This window comes from Amblyomma americanum, chromosome 1 (assembly GCF_052857255.1).
Source record: "Amblyomma americanum isolate KBUSLIRL-KWMA chromosome 1, ASM5285725v1, whole genome shotgun sequence".
NCBI classification, from domain to species: domain Eukaryota; kingdom Metazoa; phylum Arthropoda; class Arachnida; order Ixodida; family Ixodidae; genus Amblyomma; species Amblyomma americanum.
Window position 1 is genome coordinate 52,582,055 of NC_135497.1, and position 18,824 is coordinate 52,600,878.

Genomic DNA, 18,824 nt, shown 5'->3' on the forward strand with positions numbered 1-18,824 from the left:
CCTACTGCCATAAAACGCAGCATCAGGTTTGCCGCCTGGCACTTACAACATTCACTTCAAGGCATCCGTGCTGCACTTTCTCCACATCGACAAAAGTTTCGAAGAGCTGTCTGCTATTGAGCCTAATAATATTATTGTTCAAATGTAGTCATTAATACACGATTTTGATATTTTCAATGCACAGTGCAAGACCCACATACATGTATCGCTGAGTGAGCTCTAAGTATTAGCGTCCGGGAATTTCATTCCCCCGGAGTTTCGGAGTTTCATTGTTTTGCACTGTTAATGCGCACGCAATTCCACTGTCACCAATGTCCGTGTGGTCACTGTACGCGCTTAATTAAAAGTGTGCCTGTCAAGCAAAAGTGTCTCCTCATAGTTTCCTCTATATACCTCATAGAAGCCATGCGCTTTCTTGTAGCATTTTATATAGCAGCCCATGGTCATAGCCTCACTCAAATGGGGGCACTTTTGATAAAAGTGCGCATTTGTATGGCACGGCTCAGCCTACCAAAACAAACTACCAAAACAGGGACACTGCAGAAAAGACGTGCGCCTTGCCAAAACACCGAGAGGGAGCCACGCGCTTCTTGCCGATGCTGAGAATGCATGACCAATAGAGAAACAGCGCAGCAAACCTTTTGCTTCATTAAAATGTAAAACACATTATATTTCTTTAAAGGTAGGGCATTACTCTACCTGAAGCACCGAGATCTTGTCGATATATTGTAAATTAGGGCTGTGGTGAGCGATAAGGTGAAGTCAAGCGGGGTATTTTTCAGGGCCTCGCCATAGGCTCCATGCTATCGCAGCTTATTGCGGATGGTAAACGCAGCATGTCAGCTACATTGATGAAAGTTTACAAAATAATTTTTAAGAGTTTAACATCTTGGCGAGAGAACCATTCTCTAACCTTTACGCGCGACGAGGTATTAATTATTATATTTCATCGCCTTTGAGTTACGCGCCGCCGCGCCGTCGGCTGTCACGAGATGGCGCGACCGGTTTTTCGAGGCGCATGGACCAAAATTCTGGGGATGCCTGCGCAGGTATCCATATTAAGCTGACAGTGCGGTCGAGAGTGCAGGTGCGGAGGATGTGTGCGGCAAGTAGACCAATCGAGTTCGTTGAGAAATTTTGAATTGCTCGTATAGAGTCACTGATAATCGTGCGTGTGCGGGGATATGCGATGGCGAGCGCGATCGCGAAGTCTTTGGCAGCGGTGGAGGAGTGAGTGCGCACTGTGGCAGCGTTGATGAGGGTGGTGGTTGGTGTGGCTACGCAGGCCACGTATGTGTTGGAGTCGAATTTCGCCGCGTCCACGTACATGGCGTGTTCGTCACTGGAGTACGTGTCGTCTTGAGTTGGGGGCGCGTATCGTGGCGCCGGACAACATGTTCGTGGCAATGGGACCGCATCTTCATCTTTGCAGCCTAGGTACTAGTAGGGGAATGGGTTGACAATCCTACCAAGACTAAGGAAGGCTTGTGTGAGGCGGCAGGGGTCGGTCTCCCGCATGCCTCGGCGGCGAGTGACAATGCATCGGATGAGGCCGTTCATCTGGTGGGCGGTGGTTCGGAGGCTTCGGATGGCTTCAGATTTCTGCGTGTTATTCGGCATCAGCATAACTAACACGCGGATGGTCTGAACGGGAGGTATGAGGTGGGTTTCGAAGTGGATAGTGATCGCCTCTTAAAGCTCGGGCATGGGTCGGCGAACCCGGCTATCCCGGATGGCTAATACTACGGATTTGGTAGGAGAGCTAACGAGGGCCGTTTCCCTGCACGAAAGAGCTGACGGTGTCGATTGCCCGTTGTATCTCCCCGTCCCAGCCGGATTTGGTCCAAAGGGTGATATCGTCGGCGTATAGCGAGTATTTGATATGGGGTATGGTGTCCAGATTTGAAGGGAGGCCTCGCATAGTGATGTTAAAGAGGAACGGGGACAAGACTACTCCCTGTGGTGTCCCCGGGTACCCATGGTGAATCTGTCTCTGTAGAGATCTCCAATATGGAGTTCTGGTGCGGGGTTGTGGAGAAAGTTGGGAATATAGTGGTAGGTGCGAGTGCCTACATTCATCTGGGAGAGGTTGGTCAGTACAGATACTTGGGACATGTTGTCTAACGCCTTTTTGACGTTGATGCCGAGAATCGTGCGTGTGGCCCGGATGGGATCCGGGTAGAGAATGTCGTGTTGTATCTGCCACATGATGTCCTGTGTGGACCGTTCCTCCCGAAAACCAATCATGATGGTGGGAGGAGGTCCTCATTGTCTACGTGGGAAGGAAGTGTGCGTAGAAGTTTGAGCTCCATAATCTTCCCTGGGCAAGACGCGAGCGAGATGGGGTGGAGGTTGTCCAGCTCGAGTCTTTTGCCTCGTTTGGGTGTGAAGATTACCTTGGCATGCTTCCATGAGTTTGGAAGGCGATATTCATGTCATTGTGGTTGAAAAGGTCCACAAGTGTTTTGACTGAATGGTCGTCGAGGTTGCGAAGCATCTTGTTCAGGGCACCCTGATGTGGTTCAGGGCGGCGCGGACTTCCGACGCCATGATGTCTCTGTCCATGTTTGGTTTCTTAGATCTCGTGTATTTCGATGGGATTGGTATGTGTGTTGAGGTGTTGATGTATCGGTCTTTCAAGGTAACGAGGTTTCCATCGTTGCTGCCTTGAAACGCTTGGATGACGCGGTTGAGATTCTTGACGGATGAAGACTGGGCGTGTGTCGGATCTAGCAAGTGCTTCAGCAGAAACCACGTTTTCTTGCATCCCAAATGCCCGTTGAGGCGGTCGCAATGTCTCGTGCCATATCTCCTGACTGAGTTTGACAGAATGGGCTTCGATCTCTCGCTCGAGGCTAGTGGGGCGAAGCTTGAAAAGGGGGTTGTGTGTGCATCGGAGCTACCGAGCGTGGATCGAGGCTGTGCTGAGGCTCCGACATCTGCATGAGTTTGGCGTCGGGGGGTGGGGCCATCGTCCTCCTGGGTGACCATAGAGGTGGCGTTGGCGGCGTCACGGAGCAGTTTCTCTCTCTATGTGTCTAGGTCGTTTATGGAGCTCAGCGGGTGCTGGGCTCAGACGCACCGGAAAGTGTCCCAGTTGGTTTGTGAGACAGTGCGACGGATGGGGGGGGGGGGCTTGCTGTATGTGGCAGTAAAGGTTGTGCTGAGAACACAGTGATCGCCACCTGTGTTCATACCGTGATTTTTCCAGCGCGCGTCTGGGATATTGCGGGAGAAAGTGAGTTCCGGACAGCTATCTTGCGTTACGCTGTTGCCGAAACAGGTGGGTTGAGCGGGGTCGAGGAGTAGCGTGAGACCCAGAATATAGGCTGTCTGCCAGAACTTTTCTCCTTTGCGACCACAAGCTTTGCGGGGGCAGCCCCACTCGGCGTGCGGTGCGTTAATGTCGGCCACTGTAGCTAGCATGTCGCTGCGCGCGGCTGCACAGACCTTGCTTAGGAGAGAGGCTATCTTAAAGCTGTTGTCACTTGGGGGCTCTGCACATTTAATATGTTGAGCGGGGATTCAGTTCGACAGTTGGGAAGGGCCTGCACGAAAGTGCATGGCACTTCGGCGTAGTCAAGATTGAGCTGATTGGCGGTGAGGTTTCGGTGTACCAGGATGGCGGTACTCGGGCGGAGATCCCGCGCCACCGGTTGGTTGTAGGCGGCATAGCTAGAGAGTTTGGTGTTAGTGCACATCTCTTGGAGCGCGATAATGTGTGGTGCGTATGGCTGGGCCTGCAGGGTATGCTCCAAGGCTCTCCGCTTTGCCTTGAAGCCCCTGCAGTTAAATTGCCACACCATGATGGGCGCTCTAACCATTACATTTCGTGTTTTGTTCGGAGCGCAGCGGAAGCGCTATGGCGGTTTTGAGAATACCGCCAGCACACGCGGGTGCGGCTGCACTCTCGGGTGCGGGAGTCGGACCAGGCGACTAAGTGGGTGTAGGAGGAGAGTGGTTAGGTCGACCATTTGCGGGGGGGAGGAGGGTGGCCGTAAGGCGGTCAAGACGGATGGTGAGGGTGTGGATATTGGCTGCCATGGCGGAACAGCCGTCAATGAGACGGTCAATGGTGGGGGTCAGTCATTGGAGGGCGTCCTCTATTTTAGAGATACGACCGTCAAAGGCATCGAATTTGGCATCATAGTCGGAGGTGGAGGCCGAGGGAGCCTTGTGCTTAGTACATATGGGCTCGTCGGTGTCCATGTAAGAGTTATTTGTGTGGTAGGGATGGGAACGCGAGCCATCTGCTGCGGCTGCGGATTTTGGTGCGCCTGCGCGGACTCCACGCTGCGAATTTTGGCATTGCCCTGTGCCATCTGGAGCTGTAGTTGCTTGACCATCTCTGCGAGTTCTCTTACCTGCAGTTTGGCTAGTTGGCTTGTAGCTGGTGCAGGAGACTTCTATCCGACCTGCTTGGCGGGCTTGCTCTCCTGTCATGTCTGGGAGTACCTGGGGATGTCGAGAGCGTGATGAGGAGCGGCTACAGCTATTGTAGCTGGAGCTGCTGCTTCGCAGTGGCGCGAAAGAGTCATTTCTTGGGTGTCGTTGTTGGTTGCCACGGCATCGGGAACGGAACTGGCGGCCATGTGAAAAGGTTCCGGAATCAGTGACAGCATTCGTGGATGATTGGGATTATTTGGGCTGGTTGGCGGCCACGAAACGGTATTTGCAGCTCCTGCTACCGGTGGGATGTGGGCCTTCGGACACGATGCACGTGGCTTGACAGGTGTATGGTTGGCCGGCTGGTTGGGGCTCATGGGCCGCGCCGAAGCGGCGGAGATGGGATGACGTGGTTCAGGGCACACGTCTGCTCTGTGGCCCAGCTTGCAACAGTTGCGAACACTTACCCGATACATGCGGTACTTGGGCTTTACCTCTGAGGCGTTCTCTTACAAGGGGCGGCCGGAGGCGTGTTTCAAACCCGTGAACTCCGGATCTATAGCCGAGTGTCCTAACCACTGAGCCACCATGCGGGTAGCAGAACCAGCTTTCTTGACCTGCGCATGCGATGCCGGCAGACGCTTTCCCACTTGACCGGAGGCCAAAGGGAAAGTCAAAGTCGAGATAAATGCGGTAACCGCCGTTGGTGCCAGTGCTGTATCTGACGTCATGTGTCGAACCTGACTACCGCCAGTTTGCTCAAGCATCGTGTATGGCTCAAGGTTTGACCTCTACCTATATTCAAGGTGAAACGCGGCAACCGTGCTCTAGCTACCTTTAAGGTAGCCGCATTTAATTCCAGCTTAAGTTGAGCTCAACTACAGATGGTATTTAAAATACACATATTACGCCACAAGCTTAACGGAATCGCTCGAAAACGAACGCCTTAGGGCCGGGATACATGGAGCGTTTTCAGGGCGATTTTCGCCCGACGGCGCGCATTTGACACCCGGCCTCGAAAAAAACGCCCGCCGCCGCCCATCTGTCCCCACCAGATATTGACGCGCGGCGTCCGGCGAGACCGGAAGCGGCAGCCGGAGCAAGCCAATAGCAGCGCAGAAAGCCCGCTCTTCCGGTTCGGCCGCCGCCGCCGCCAACATGGCCACCATGGCCGTCGAGCACTTCTGTTTTTGTTGCACGGAAATGTTATTATCGTGGAAATCAACGCTTCACCAGACATAAAATGTCACTTTTTTGGAGAACACGACCGAACCTTGGATCGAAATGCCCGCTTTTTCTACCTGAAGCGAAGGTGCCGAAGAAAACCGCAGCCGATGGTAGCCACGGCTGAGCGGGAATCGAAAGGTACGCGATCGCATACATTCGAGCACGCAAAACCTTGTAGATATCTATGCACGCGTGCTGCAATAAGTACAGTGGTGTCTAAATGAACAATTTCGTTATTCTGACAGAGGAGTCAGCGTCGCTGCTCTCAAAGAGCTCCTCGCTCAGTGGTGTTTTCCACTTGTTGATCACATTGCTTTCGCGCTGAGATACGCGGCGGCGGGCTACCGCTTTTTCGCTCCTTGTATCTCCGGCCGTGCGTCGCACCGCCATGACGTTTTCTGCCGCGCGAAGATCGTCGGAAAAAGCGTCGCATGTATACCGGGCCTTAGTCGTGGTAAAAAGTTCTTTTTTTTCATGTGAAGAACATATGGTGTCGGCTCTCTTGAATAATGATATAATACAGATACATTTTTTTTTCTTTTCTATACTGACGTAGCAAACGTTCCTCGTAAATGATTACAGGGATAAGTACGGAATACTGAGGGATGAATCTATTTTGTTGCTGCAGCTGATCCGCATCTTATTCTGTAGAAGGCGCAAACGCGCACTTGTTTCCAGCGTAAGTTGAGTTTTACTAAGTGTGGTACTTAAAATACACTCATTATCTTGCAGGCTTAACAGAATCGTTTGTAAAAGGGGGCCTTAGTCTTTAATCCAGAGGTTAGGCAGACAACCTCACAACGCAACAAAATTAGTATAGGCTGTTGCTTTCGCAGTACTTTGAAGGTTTAAATTTCACTGACGCTCCATGCCTGTGCAGAGCACGAGGGAGTGAAAAACAGAACATTGGTTTAGAGGAAAGGAAATGGCGCAGTAAAAGTCTCACACGTTTTCGTGGACACCCGAACTGCGCAGTAAGCAAAGGAATAAAGGAGGGAGTGAAAGAAGAAAGGAAAAAAATTGCGGCGGTGCAACTATGCTGAATCTGGTTAGAGAGCGAAAGCTGTCGTGTACCCGGAGATAGACGCGGCATGGCCTATAACGGTGCGTTCCGCACACTGGACAACGCGCCCACCCTGCCAGGTGGCGGATAAATTAATGGTTGATCGTGAGAGGTTGCTCACCCAATGGACGCTGATCCGGCTTTTTGCTGCAGTGGTGTGTCTGCTACAACGTTGAAAATTGGTTGGTTTTGGGGGAAAGGAAATGGCACAGTATGTGTCACATCTAGGCTGACGCCTGAACCGCAACTTAACGGAAGGGATAAAGGAGGGAGTGAAAGAATGTAAGAGGACGCGTAGTGGAGGTCTCCAACAGTAATTTAGACCACCTGGGGATCTTCAACGTGCACTGGCATCGCACAGCACACGGTCGTATTTTGACCCCATCGAAACGCTGCCGCCGTGGTCGGGTTCGAACCCGGGCACACCGGATCAGTAGCCGCGCGCCCAATCACTGAGGACGTCACACCGCGCGGCTCGCCGCCGCCGCTATTTGGTTTGACGTCACACCGCGTTCCTCGTCGTTGCACTCGCCTCCGCTCGCTTCGACAGCGAAAAAATGGCGTTCGGAGCCCAAGTGAGTGGATGCGCTTCACATGCGCACCGCAAACGTTTTCCTTTACGACCAGATTTACTCATCCCAGCCGTCTGAAACTAGTGACATCAGCCTCTGCTTCTGGTCAGGAGTCTGCCAATACCAACCCTACCCGATTTGGACCACCACATTAAGAGGCAAGTCCATATATTTTCATCACCCCGCTTCTCTGAGGAAGCCTTGCGGCGCAGCAGCCACCGATACCGAACTCCGCTATAGACGGAGCTTTCGCGCTCGGACCACCGGTGTGTCGGCGCCTCGACGGAGGCATGGAACCCACAGTAGTAGAAGGAGAAGACATATCTGCCTCGGAACTTACCTCTACTATCGGCTGGCTATCAGCGCACGATAGGCGAAGGTCCAATCGCAAATCCCCTCTCACCGTTACTCCGAATCTGCAGTTGGGGCGGCCGGGCGCCGGCCCCGGCCGCCCCAACTGTCTTCTCTACGCCGCCCCCAAGCTCCCCATCGACGATCATAAGATCATCCTCCGTCCCCGTGGCTTCCTCAACCTTCTGGCCGCAAACGGCATTGTGCTTCGCGATGCCATTCTGTAAGCAGCCCGCCTCGGACCTCAAGAGGCTATGCCCAGCACAGTCATCATCAACGCCCTCCAAAATCTCATCCTCATCAACACTCCCGACTTGCAGCGCAGACTCCGCTACCTCGACATCAAGTCCATACTGAACAAAGGCACCGCCTACGATATACACTCCTACCAAGCGGCGCCGGAGGACTGCGCCCGCGGCGTCGTCCACGGAGTGCCTCTCGACCGCTCATACGAAGACATGAAAGACCGTCTCAGTCACGAGCGGAATCCTCCCATTTTCGACTTTAGACGCATGGGCTCGACACAGTCGATCATCATCCTCTTCGAACAAGACTGGTCGCCTAAGCACATCTAATACTACTCTGTATTCTATAGGTGCTACCTGTTCAAAAAGAAGATCGAGCACTGCCCTAACAGCGGCTCGCTCGGCCACCGTGCGGATGTGTGCCCGGCTTTCAAGGAACGCCGCTGTCCCGGCTGCGACCAAGTCTAACCCCCTGAGGGCCACCCCTGGACGCCACTCCTGGACGCTAGCTCGCAGCTGGTGAGCCGGCTCTCCCACTGCTCCGCACTCGGGGTTTGTGTTGGTGGAACGTGTAGTTTCGCTTACACTCCCAGGTTAAATGGTAAAGCGTGGGGGTTGCCCCGCACCACGGGCTTGTGTTCCTAGACTGTGTAGGATACATCTTGCTAAGTATATGTAGGTTAAAGAATGTTCCCGTTTGCAGCTTCCGCCAACTAACTGCTTTTTGTTGTGTTAGGCCCTTATGTGGCGGGCAGTATCTAATTCTCCCGCCTCTTTGACAGTTTAGGTATTCTGAAAATCCGATCTCCACGGTGAAGTGCTGCCCCAGTGCGTATGGCCGCTCGGCTCGGTACGTGATCTCTCGAGCCAAGCTGTCTGCCCTTTCGTTTCGTTCCATCCGCGTATGTGCCGGAATCCAGATTAATTTGTGGGTTGCTGTTTTTCTGAGGTGTTCTGCTTCGCGGAGGATAGCCAAGGCAGCCCTGCAGATTCTACCTTTCGTATAGTTTCTGCATGATCGAAAGTTTTGAGTCTGTTAGGATGACCAATGATTCGTCTTTTCGATAACCCTTAGCCGCTGCCAGTGCAATAGCGACCTCCTCCGCTTCCGCTATCCTGACACTACGTGTAGTTGCGCAGGTGATTAGATTGCCTGCGTTATCAACTATCACCGAAGCTGTCTTGTAGTAGCTTTCGCGTCTATTCCATGGATACATGGTTGCAGCCTTGAAGATTGTTTTATAATTTGGCTAAGTACCTCTCCACATAATCTGCCCACACCTGTCTCCTGGCCGCGTGGAGATTTGGGTCAATGTTTTTCGAAATGGGATTGACCTGCAGGGCTTTACAGATCTTGTCGGGTATATCGGCGGTTCGATCTAGATGCCCCATTGGATCGCGACCCAACCTTGTCAGCAGCTCTCTTCCTGCAGTCGTGTTTCTGAGTCGTTGCAGCTGTGCTTCGTGCTGTGCTTCTGCCAGCTCCACACAGGTGTTGCTGATTCCTAGCTGTAGCAGCTTCTCATTCGATGTGTTTCTTGGCAGGTGGAGTGCCATCTTGTAGGCCTTCTTTAGGATTGTCTCTGCCTGTTCCGTTTCGCTTTTGATCATGGGGTGGTATGGCAGCGAGTAGATGACCCTACTGACTATGAGGCTTCTTGTTTTGGCGTGTCTTCTTCTTTCATTCCATGTCTTCGGTTGGAGACTCTGGTTATCATTCTGCCTACCTGTTCGGCCGACTTGCCGAGCAGGCAGAGTGTGCGGCTGCATTTTCTGCTTGCTTGCAGCCACATCCGTAGGACTCTTATCATGTTTTTCTCCGGGAGGTTTTGCCCCTCTAGTTTCACTTCATCATCATCATCATCATCATCATTTATTATACCCTTAAAGGCCTCTGTTGAGGCATTACATAGGGGGGGGGGACAAAGCAAATGCAACTAAGAATAATACGTTAATACAACAAAACATAATGCAATACAATAAAATGAAAAACGATACATCACAATACAACGTTGGTCAATAATGAAGGGCACAAGGCTGAATTAGGCGGTAACAACTACAACAACAACAAGAAAAATAAAAAGTTAATTGGGTGAAGTTTGAGAAGTGTCTTTTATTCAGTACAGTGATTAATTAATGCCTGTCGAAATTTAGTAGCGTCGCGCTCGTTAACAATGTAGTCGGGTAGCAGGTTCCAATTTTCTATTGCAGTTGGAAGAAAAGATTTATTAAATGCCAAGGTCGATCCATGTATACGTTGAATGCTGAGGAGGTTAAACAGGCGGCGCGATGTTCTGATGGGAGCTAGTAATAATGTGTCACGAAGATCAGGAAAATTGTAATATAACTTATGAAAGAGGCAGAGTCGTGCGATTTTCCGTCGGAGCTCTAGTGGCGGGATGTTAAGTGAAGATTTAATACTGGTGATACTGCTGTGTCTATTGTAATTTGAGGATATAAAACGGGCTGCTCTGTTTTGAACGGCTTCTAAGGTGTTAATTAAGTATGCTTGGTGAGGATTCCATATAGCCGCTGCATAATCAAGTATGGTACGGGTGAATGTTTCGTATGCTAATTTTCGAACAGAAGGAGGGGCTAGGTACAGGTACAAGCGCGCGTCGGTGGGATGTCTTTATACACTCAATAGTTCGGACTTTTCTGTAGAGCAGGCTAGTCCTCTTTTCTTCCCGTATCTTTCAACGCAATTTGCTGCTTGTGGTAGCAGTTCTTTCTTTTCCCCCAAGGATCCATGGTTCACCCAGAGCCTGATGTCGTCTGCGTACATTGCATGCTGGATGCCCTAGATTCTGCTGAGTCTTCTCGCTAGGCCGATCATCGCCACATTAATGAGTATGGGCGATATGACCGAGCCTTGGGGTGTTCCTTTGCTTGGGGTGGTGAATACGTCACTCCTCAGCTCCACTAGTCCCACCGTGGCCGTTCTTTTGGTAAAGAAGTCTTTGACATAGTCATAGAATCTTCTCCCGCATTTGGTGTTGTTTAGCCGCTCCATTATATCGGCGTGGCCGACGTTGTCAAAGGGACCTTTTATGTTGAGTGCCATGAATACGTTCTCCCCTTGTTTGGTCATTGTCTCCAGGACTTCTTCTTTAAGCTGCAGAAGTACGTCCTGCGTCGAGAGGTTCGCCCTGAAGCCGAGCATGGTGGCTGGGTAGAGCCTCTTATTTTCTAGGTGTTGCTGGGTGCATTTCGTGACGATCCTCTCGTACAGTTTTCCAAGTCAATTCTAACTCTGCAGCTTCTTGCCTGGTTTGGGGATCATGACTACTACGGCATGCTTCCACTCAGCTGATATCTTTCCTTCTTCCAATAGTCTGTTTAGGTAGGCCGTCAACTGGTCCACCGCTTCGTCGCTTAAATTTCTCATGAGAGAGTTCTAATTTTATCTGCTCCTGCCGCTGTGTTTTCCGTAATGGCTCTCATTGCCGTGGTGACTTCCTCTCTGGTGATTTTCTTGTCCATGTCTGGATTTTCTTCTCCAAGGTAGTTTCCTTCCTAGCCCTTGGGCTCATCTGTGCCGTAGCATTTGGTTCTGACTTCATCGAGGAGCTGCTCGTCTGTTCTCTGATATTGGTGCACAAGTGTCTGTATGGCTTTTCCACTTTCTGCTTTAGTCTTGGTAGGATCCATTAGAGCCTTTAGAATCCGCCACGTTTTAGTCGTGCTGAGTGTTCCATTCAGCGAAGTGCTGAACTGTTGCCACCCTTGCCTGGCTAAGTGTGTTGCGTACTCTTCTTCTTGGGATGTTACCTCGGTTATCTTCTTCTTTAGCTTCCTATTAAATTTCTGTTTCTTTCATCTCTTAGTAGGACTGCGTCTTGCCTCCCATAGCCTGAGTAGCCGCTTGTCCACCTCTGGTGCTTCTTCTGTACGATCTACCTCCTTGGTATACATTTTCTGTATTTGGTCAAGTTGTTGGCACCACTCTCCTATCGAGGTGATGTTACCCTCCAATTGCCGGCAGTGGTGCCTAAAGGCGTCCCAGTTCGTGAGGCAGGCCGTGCCAATTTTTCTCCTAACGTTATCTGCTGCGGTGCTTATTTATATGATGTGATGGTCGCTGCCAAGGTTTGCTAACAGATTATCCCATTCCGCTTGTTTTGCTCCTTTGACAAAGATTAGGTCGGGACACGTGTCTGGGCTGACGCTGTTACACTGCCTAGTTGGTTGATTTTCGTCTGTGAGGAGCTCGCATCTGATGCTTTCCGCAGCTGCGCAGATATTTCGACCCTTCTTTTAGTCTTTGGGTTAGCCCCAGCTCGGGCTCTTAGCGTTAAAATCTCCCGCTATAATTAGGGTGTTCTGCCCGGCAAGCCTTCTCGCCCCGGCGAAGAGCTTTATAAAGTCCGCTTTGTTCTGCCTTGGAGGACTATATAGGTTTCTATGAAGGTACTCCTAGCTTTTCTTTTCTTTTTAGGTATAACTTTTGTTATTACGTGTTCAATCTGTGTATCGTCGATCACGTCATGGGCTACGGCTACAATTTTGTAGCTTACGAGGGTAGCGGTTCATCCGCTCTCCTGGAACTTATACCCCCGCAATGTGGGTGTTCAATTAGTTTCTTGAAGCATGCTTATATCTGGTGGTATGTTCTTGGTGTAAATGAACTGCTGCAGGAGTCCTTGCTTGCGCATGAAGCCCCTGCTGTTCTATTGCCAAATCTCTAATTGGTTTTGTCCTGCCATGTTGCAGAGTTACTAGCGTTTGTCCCTTGGGTTTCTTGTCCAAATCTTCTTTCGTTATATAGCCTATTTCTGGCATTATTAATGATTTTCTGGGTGTTTTGGCTCTTTACGTAGTTTCTGAAGCTCTGATCTTGCAGTGCTGCCTTCTGCTGCATCTGCTGCATGTGAGTTTTTATGGCTGCCATGACGTTGCGTACTTCAACTTTTAAGCTTTGCTCTTCTGAATGTTGCTGTTGTGCGGGCTGCTCGGCCGGCGGCGGCGGCGGCCTGAGGAGCGAACACCCTGCCTGCCTTTGCCATTTCAGCTCCCTGATTAGGTCGTCAATTCTTTTCCTAAGCTGGCACGTCTCCTCACGGCTGAGTTCTAACTCGTTTTAACGCTTTGTTTTCTTCTATGATTATATCATAGTTTGCCTGCATGTTGTTGTTGTGATTTGTGTGGTTTTGCCCCGAGTGCGGAACTAGCGATTTGGGAGAGCCCGCTCCCCAGCTCACCTTGACTCCGCTGCTCTTCTGCGCTTGTTGCTGCTGCCCCTGCTGCTGGCCCGGGCCGCCGGTCTGCTTCGCCAAGCGATGGTAGGATTCGTCCCTGATGGCGCCTCGACTCTGGCCGCTGCCCCGGTTACGGCTCCGGCTCCGTGATTTGTGTCCACTGCCGTTGCCACCCTGACCCTGGTTCGAGCCTTCCTCCCCGAACAAACGTGGCCTCCGTGCTCGACTCCGGCTCCGACTGCGTCGCTGACCTTTCTGGGTTGGTCTTGCTCTGCCGTTCTGAGGCGCTGCTTACAGTCCCGGGTGCCTATCACGTGGTCGCCCCCGCACATCAGGCACCTCGGGCTGCACTGGTGCTGGTCCATCGGATTCTGTTCGCCGCACTGCTTACAAGCCTTGGCCTCAGGAGTCGGGCAGACATCTGACCGATGGCCTTGCTGACAACAGATATAGCATACTTGTCTTGTCGGTCGGTACGGGTAGCACCACATTTCGCCAACATAATAAAGGACTTGTCAGGGAGTGATGGGGCCGTCGAAGGTTACGACCGCGGTGCTTGATTTTTTCCCAGCATGCGGGCTGCAAGGATTTTGACGCCTTGCGTCCTGACGCGCAGATTTGGTTTGAGTTCCTCCGGCGTGGTCCCTGGGTCCACCCCGTGGATAACTCCCTGCTGCGTGCCTTCCGGCGCCGCAACGTGAGCGTTGACTGCGTACGTGCGGTCCCCGAACGTCAGCCGGGTGATCTTTCGTAGGACCTGGGCCGTTTCCTCGCTGTCTGTGCTGATGATTATAATGTTGGATCCGTTACGCAGCCTTATAATCAAGTCGTCTGCCTTGCATCTCGAGCATGTGGCCGCGACGACCGCCCGAGCGACTTGGTGCGTCAGTAGATTTTTAACTATGAGCCCCTTCGGCCGGAGCACGATTTTCAGGTCAACCTTCGGGAAAGGAGGTAGTCTTCTCCGCATCGCTTCTCCTCGCAGCTGCTCCTGCTTTGGCGCAGCTGGCGCGCCAGCTGCGCTCCTCGTCTCGGTTAGGCCTAGCGTCGTCGTGGCCGCCATACGGCCGCTTTTTCTGATCTCTCGTTGTCGCCTTTTTGCCTTTTAGACATGGCGATTTCTCAGTCCTGGCTTTATTTTTCAGTCTGTAATCTTGTATGCGGGGTGCTGCCTCTAGGGTCTTGGTTGCCTGCCTCGAAACTGCCTCGGTCTTTCACGTGGTCGGCCTCGGCGGCGTCAGTAAATTCTTCTTCAATTGTTTCTTGGATTCCTGCTGAATTCCTGGCTGGTCCTCTAGCTAAGAGTTGGTCTGCGATATGGTTGGTGTGGCGGGACATCGTTCCGGGCTACATACTCCTCGGGCCGAGGCTAGGGATGGAGCGGAACCCCGTACTCGCGTTACGCTTAGCTGCGCGGCCGACCACGTGGAAACTTCAAATACCGAAAAAATCCAATATATTGGGCCCACCGGCTTGAAAGTGGTATCCTCGTGGTCCTCTTCGGTTCCGATGTTGGTTAAAACAAAAATTTCGGTGGTCCGGTGGGATTTGAAGCGTCGAAAAGTCTAAGATTTGCGGAGCTCATGCAACGCACGCCCGCTCGCATCGGCTGCTCGCAGCGCCCCCCCCCCCTCCCCAGCTCACATCGAAATCCTTTCCGGTGCTGCAGCCTGCCGCACCAAAACAGCCCTCCACCACTCACAAGCCCAAGGCCCGGTCCCGCTGCTGGACATGAACAAGGCCACCACCACCTCCAGTCCCACCGAGACCACCTGCCCAGGCACCCGGCCGCTGCACCAATGTGATGAGCTGGGCAGGCGTAGCTTCCCAGGACTCCGCCAACCCCCTCCATGAAGAGCTGCGGCGGGTCCGCGCGCAGCTCTCCTGCCTCAAAACCGCCAACCTCCGCCTCCAGGCACAGCGGCATACCCACCACCAGGCCCATACCCCTACCCCGGCACCAGCGGCCCCGGCTGCTCCTACCCCCACTCTTCCACCACCACCTCTCCCTACTCGCGAACCGCCAGCCAAGAGCGGCCTCAACACCCACTACCTCCCTGACCACATCAACCCCGACCGAGAGAACGCCAGACATGCCTCCCAATTTCGAACAACTCTTGGAGGCGAAAATTCAAGCCATGGTGCAGACGGCCATCCAGGCCTTCACAAATCATTTGGTCAACCTCAAACCCCGTCTAAAGAATTTGCTCGCCAAACTGACGAGCGATTTAAGGAGCAAGAGGCTCACCACGCGACAACCTGTGCTGCCGTGCGGCAAAAAAGAAAGCCCGGCTCCACGCGCTCTCCAACTCCTCCACGGCAAACGACAGCTTCAGTGGTAGCGAGACCACGCACTAGCCTCACCATCTGGCAGTGGAACTGTCGAGGCTTTTGTTCCAAGCGGGGGCTGCTTCACCTGTTCCTTGCTCGAGCAGACGGCCCCGGCGTGCTCGCGCTGCAAGAGCCCTCCAATCCACTCACCCTATCCAGCCCATCGTCCCCTTTTCGCTCACACCCTCGTGTTCCATTTCTATTATGCCGTGCACTCACTACTATTTCTCACCCCTTAGACGTCCCCGAAATAGATCATCTCCTTACCGAACTCGTGCCGCAGCGCACTCGGGATACAAGTCTCTTCACCTCAACGTATACAGCCACCCGAAGTGCCTGCGGCACGACTTCGACCAACTATTCACGCTTGTCAAGAGAGCCGCACTCAAATGGCCGCTTCTGATTGTAGGAGACTTCAACGCCCCGCAAACGGCCTGGGACTACACAGTCGACTCCCCCAAAAGGCGGCGGTATGGCTCGCAGCTCAGCAGGCCGGTTTCTTCCTTCTCACAGACCCCACCACTCCTACTCGCACCGGAAACAGCTACTGCGCACACACTACCCCTGACCTCACCTCCACCCACCGCCTCCCTTACACAGCGTGGTGTAACACCCAGGGGAATTTAGGTAGTGATCACTACATTACCGAGATGCTCCTAAAAGCAGGCCCAATATGTAGACCCTCTCGCGATGTTACCATCACGAAGTGGGGCTCGTTCCGCACCTCCCGAGCAGCCCGCACTCTACACATCATCTCAGACATAGCTATTTCGTGCGACCAAATCCAGCGTGACGTCCGCGCCGTGACTCGCCAACTCCCAGAGGACTGCCCTGCAGACGCGATGGATTAACCTCTCCTGCACCTATTGGAGGCCAAGGAGGGTCTCGAAAGGAGGTGGCGGCGTTAGCGCTAGAATAGAACACTCATGTGCAGGCTGGCCCTGCTCAACAAGCAGATTGAGACGCATGCTGCAACTGTGTCTCGCCAAAATTGAGAATCAGTCTGTAACAAGCTGGATGGCAACATGAGCCGGCCCCAGACCTGGAACCTATTCCGCCATCTCATTGATTCGACTCAGATCAAGACACACTAGAAACACAGCCTCATATAGCTCGTACACACATCCAAGGCCTCCCCGCAGGAACTCCTGGAGGAGCTTCGTTATCTCTACTTGCCCGCATATCCCTCCGCAGACCACGTTTATTACACAGGCTCCCCCAACGACGTTCTCGACCAATCAATCGATCACCAAGGCGGAAGTCAGGGCAGAACTTCAGCACCTCAACGCGTCCTCAGCTCCTGGCCCCGACGGACTGCACAAGGCACTCGGCAACCTCGATTTTCCCTCCGTCAAAGCCCTAACCGACTACTTCAACGAAATCTGGCTGCGCGGCGCCCTCCCACTTAACTGGAAAGACACCAATGTTGTCTTTATTCCCAAATCCAGCAAACCACTTCACCCCGCTATCTTCCGTCCCTTCCCTCTTACATCGTGTGCGGGCAAGCTCATGGAGCGCATTCTCCAGACCCAGCTCAGCCGGTATTTGGAGAAAAACGTTATGCCTTCGTGCATGTTTGGTATGCGCCAGGGCCTGTCCAGCCAGGACGTCTTTCTACAACTGTAGCACCACAACCTTGACTCCCTCGCGGGCGACACCAAGGCTATCCTCGGCGTCGACCTAACAAAAGCTTTCGACAACGTTACCCACGCAGCCATCTTAGAAGGACTCCAAGCCCTAGGCGTAGGCCCGCGGATGCATAATTCCATCTACGATTTCCTCTCAGAACGAACAGCCAAACTCACCATGTGCGATCACTGGCTGTCCGGGGTCCCATTGGGAACGTAGGGAACCCTTCAGGGTGCTGTACTGTCTCCTTTCCTCTTTAATATTGTCAACGATAAACGGTTGACGCACGCAGGGCTCGTTTACTTGCACGTTCAAGACGCAGTTGGAACGCGCAAAGCAGCAGGCAGCTGGAGAGATGACGACGAGGAGGCATCAAGCCCCGAGATGGCCCAAGGCTTGCCAACTGCCAGGTAATAAAGTTTAGCAGCGATACGGCGCCACTATAGGAGTCAGTAGTGGGGCATTACTACCCGTCTTTGAAAGAGACCGACTTGGTGCGGCAGCAATGGGAGGCAGGACAACAAGGGTAGTCGCATGTGTCTGGTGTGCGGTGTAGACACGTGCGAGGCGCTAGCGCGCGTTGGTACGGCTTCATACGGGCGACGTGGACCACTTCGGAGGTCGGCCGTCTAGAAGAGCGAACGGTTCCCTGGCGAATAACTTAGTAGGTGACTTCACTGGGCTGGCGGAGCAGCTTGTAGGGGCCAAAGTATCGGCGTAGAAGCTTCTCAGAGCGCCCTCGCATGCGGATTGGGCTCGACACCTAGACTTTTTCGCCGGGCTGCTTACGCACGAATCGGTGGCGGAGGTTATAGCGCCGAGCGTCACGAACATCCTGGTGCCGGATGCGCTCTCTAGCTAGTTGGCTGGCGGCCTCAGCGTAACAAACGCATTGGGCAGCACCCATAACAGAAAAGGTAGTGCTAGATCAAACCAATTAACCCTCGGCCCTCAGTCCCCAGCGGCTGCAGACCAACTGACCACGGCGGCGGTCAGACCTGTGACGCAGCGGAGGGTGCTAAGAATCTCTGGCTCCGGACAGGCCGCCATTGGAATCTGAACCTGGCAACATTTAACGCTAGAACTTTAGCTAGTGAGGCTAGCCTAGCAGTGCTGTTCGAGGAACTAGCGGGAATTAAATGGGATGTGATCGGGCTTAGCGAAGTTAGGAGGACAGGTGAGGCGTATACAGTACTAAGGACGGACACATACTGTGCTATCGCGGGTTAAAGGATAGACGAGAACTAGGTGTGGGTTTCCTCATTAATAAGGATATAGCTGGCAACGTAGAGGAGTTCTACAGTATTAACGAGAGGGTAGCAGCAATAGTAATTAGGCTGAATAGGAGGTACAAGCTGAAAGTGGGCAGGCCTACGCACCCACATCCAGCCATGATGACCAGACCGTTGAAAGCTTCTATGAGGACGTAGAATCAGCAATGAATAGAGTAAAATCGCAGTACACTGTACTGATGGGCGACTTCAATGCGAAGGTGGGCAAGAAGCAGGCTGACGACCACGCGGTAGGTGACTATGGGATAGGCTCTAGAAATAGCAGGGGAGAGTTATTAGTCGAATTCGCGGATAGAAATAATTTACGGATCATGAATACCTTCTTCCGCAAACGAGAAAACAGGAAGTGGACCTGGAAGATCCCCAATGGTGAGATTAAAAATGAAATCGACTTCATACTATGCGCTAAACCTGGCATCATTCAGGATGTGGCCGTCCTCGGAAGGGGGCGTTGCAGCGACCATAGAATGGTAAGGTCTAGAATTAGCTTAGACTTGAAGAGGGAACGGAAGAAGCTAGCGAAGAAGAAG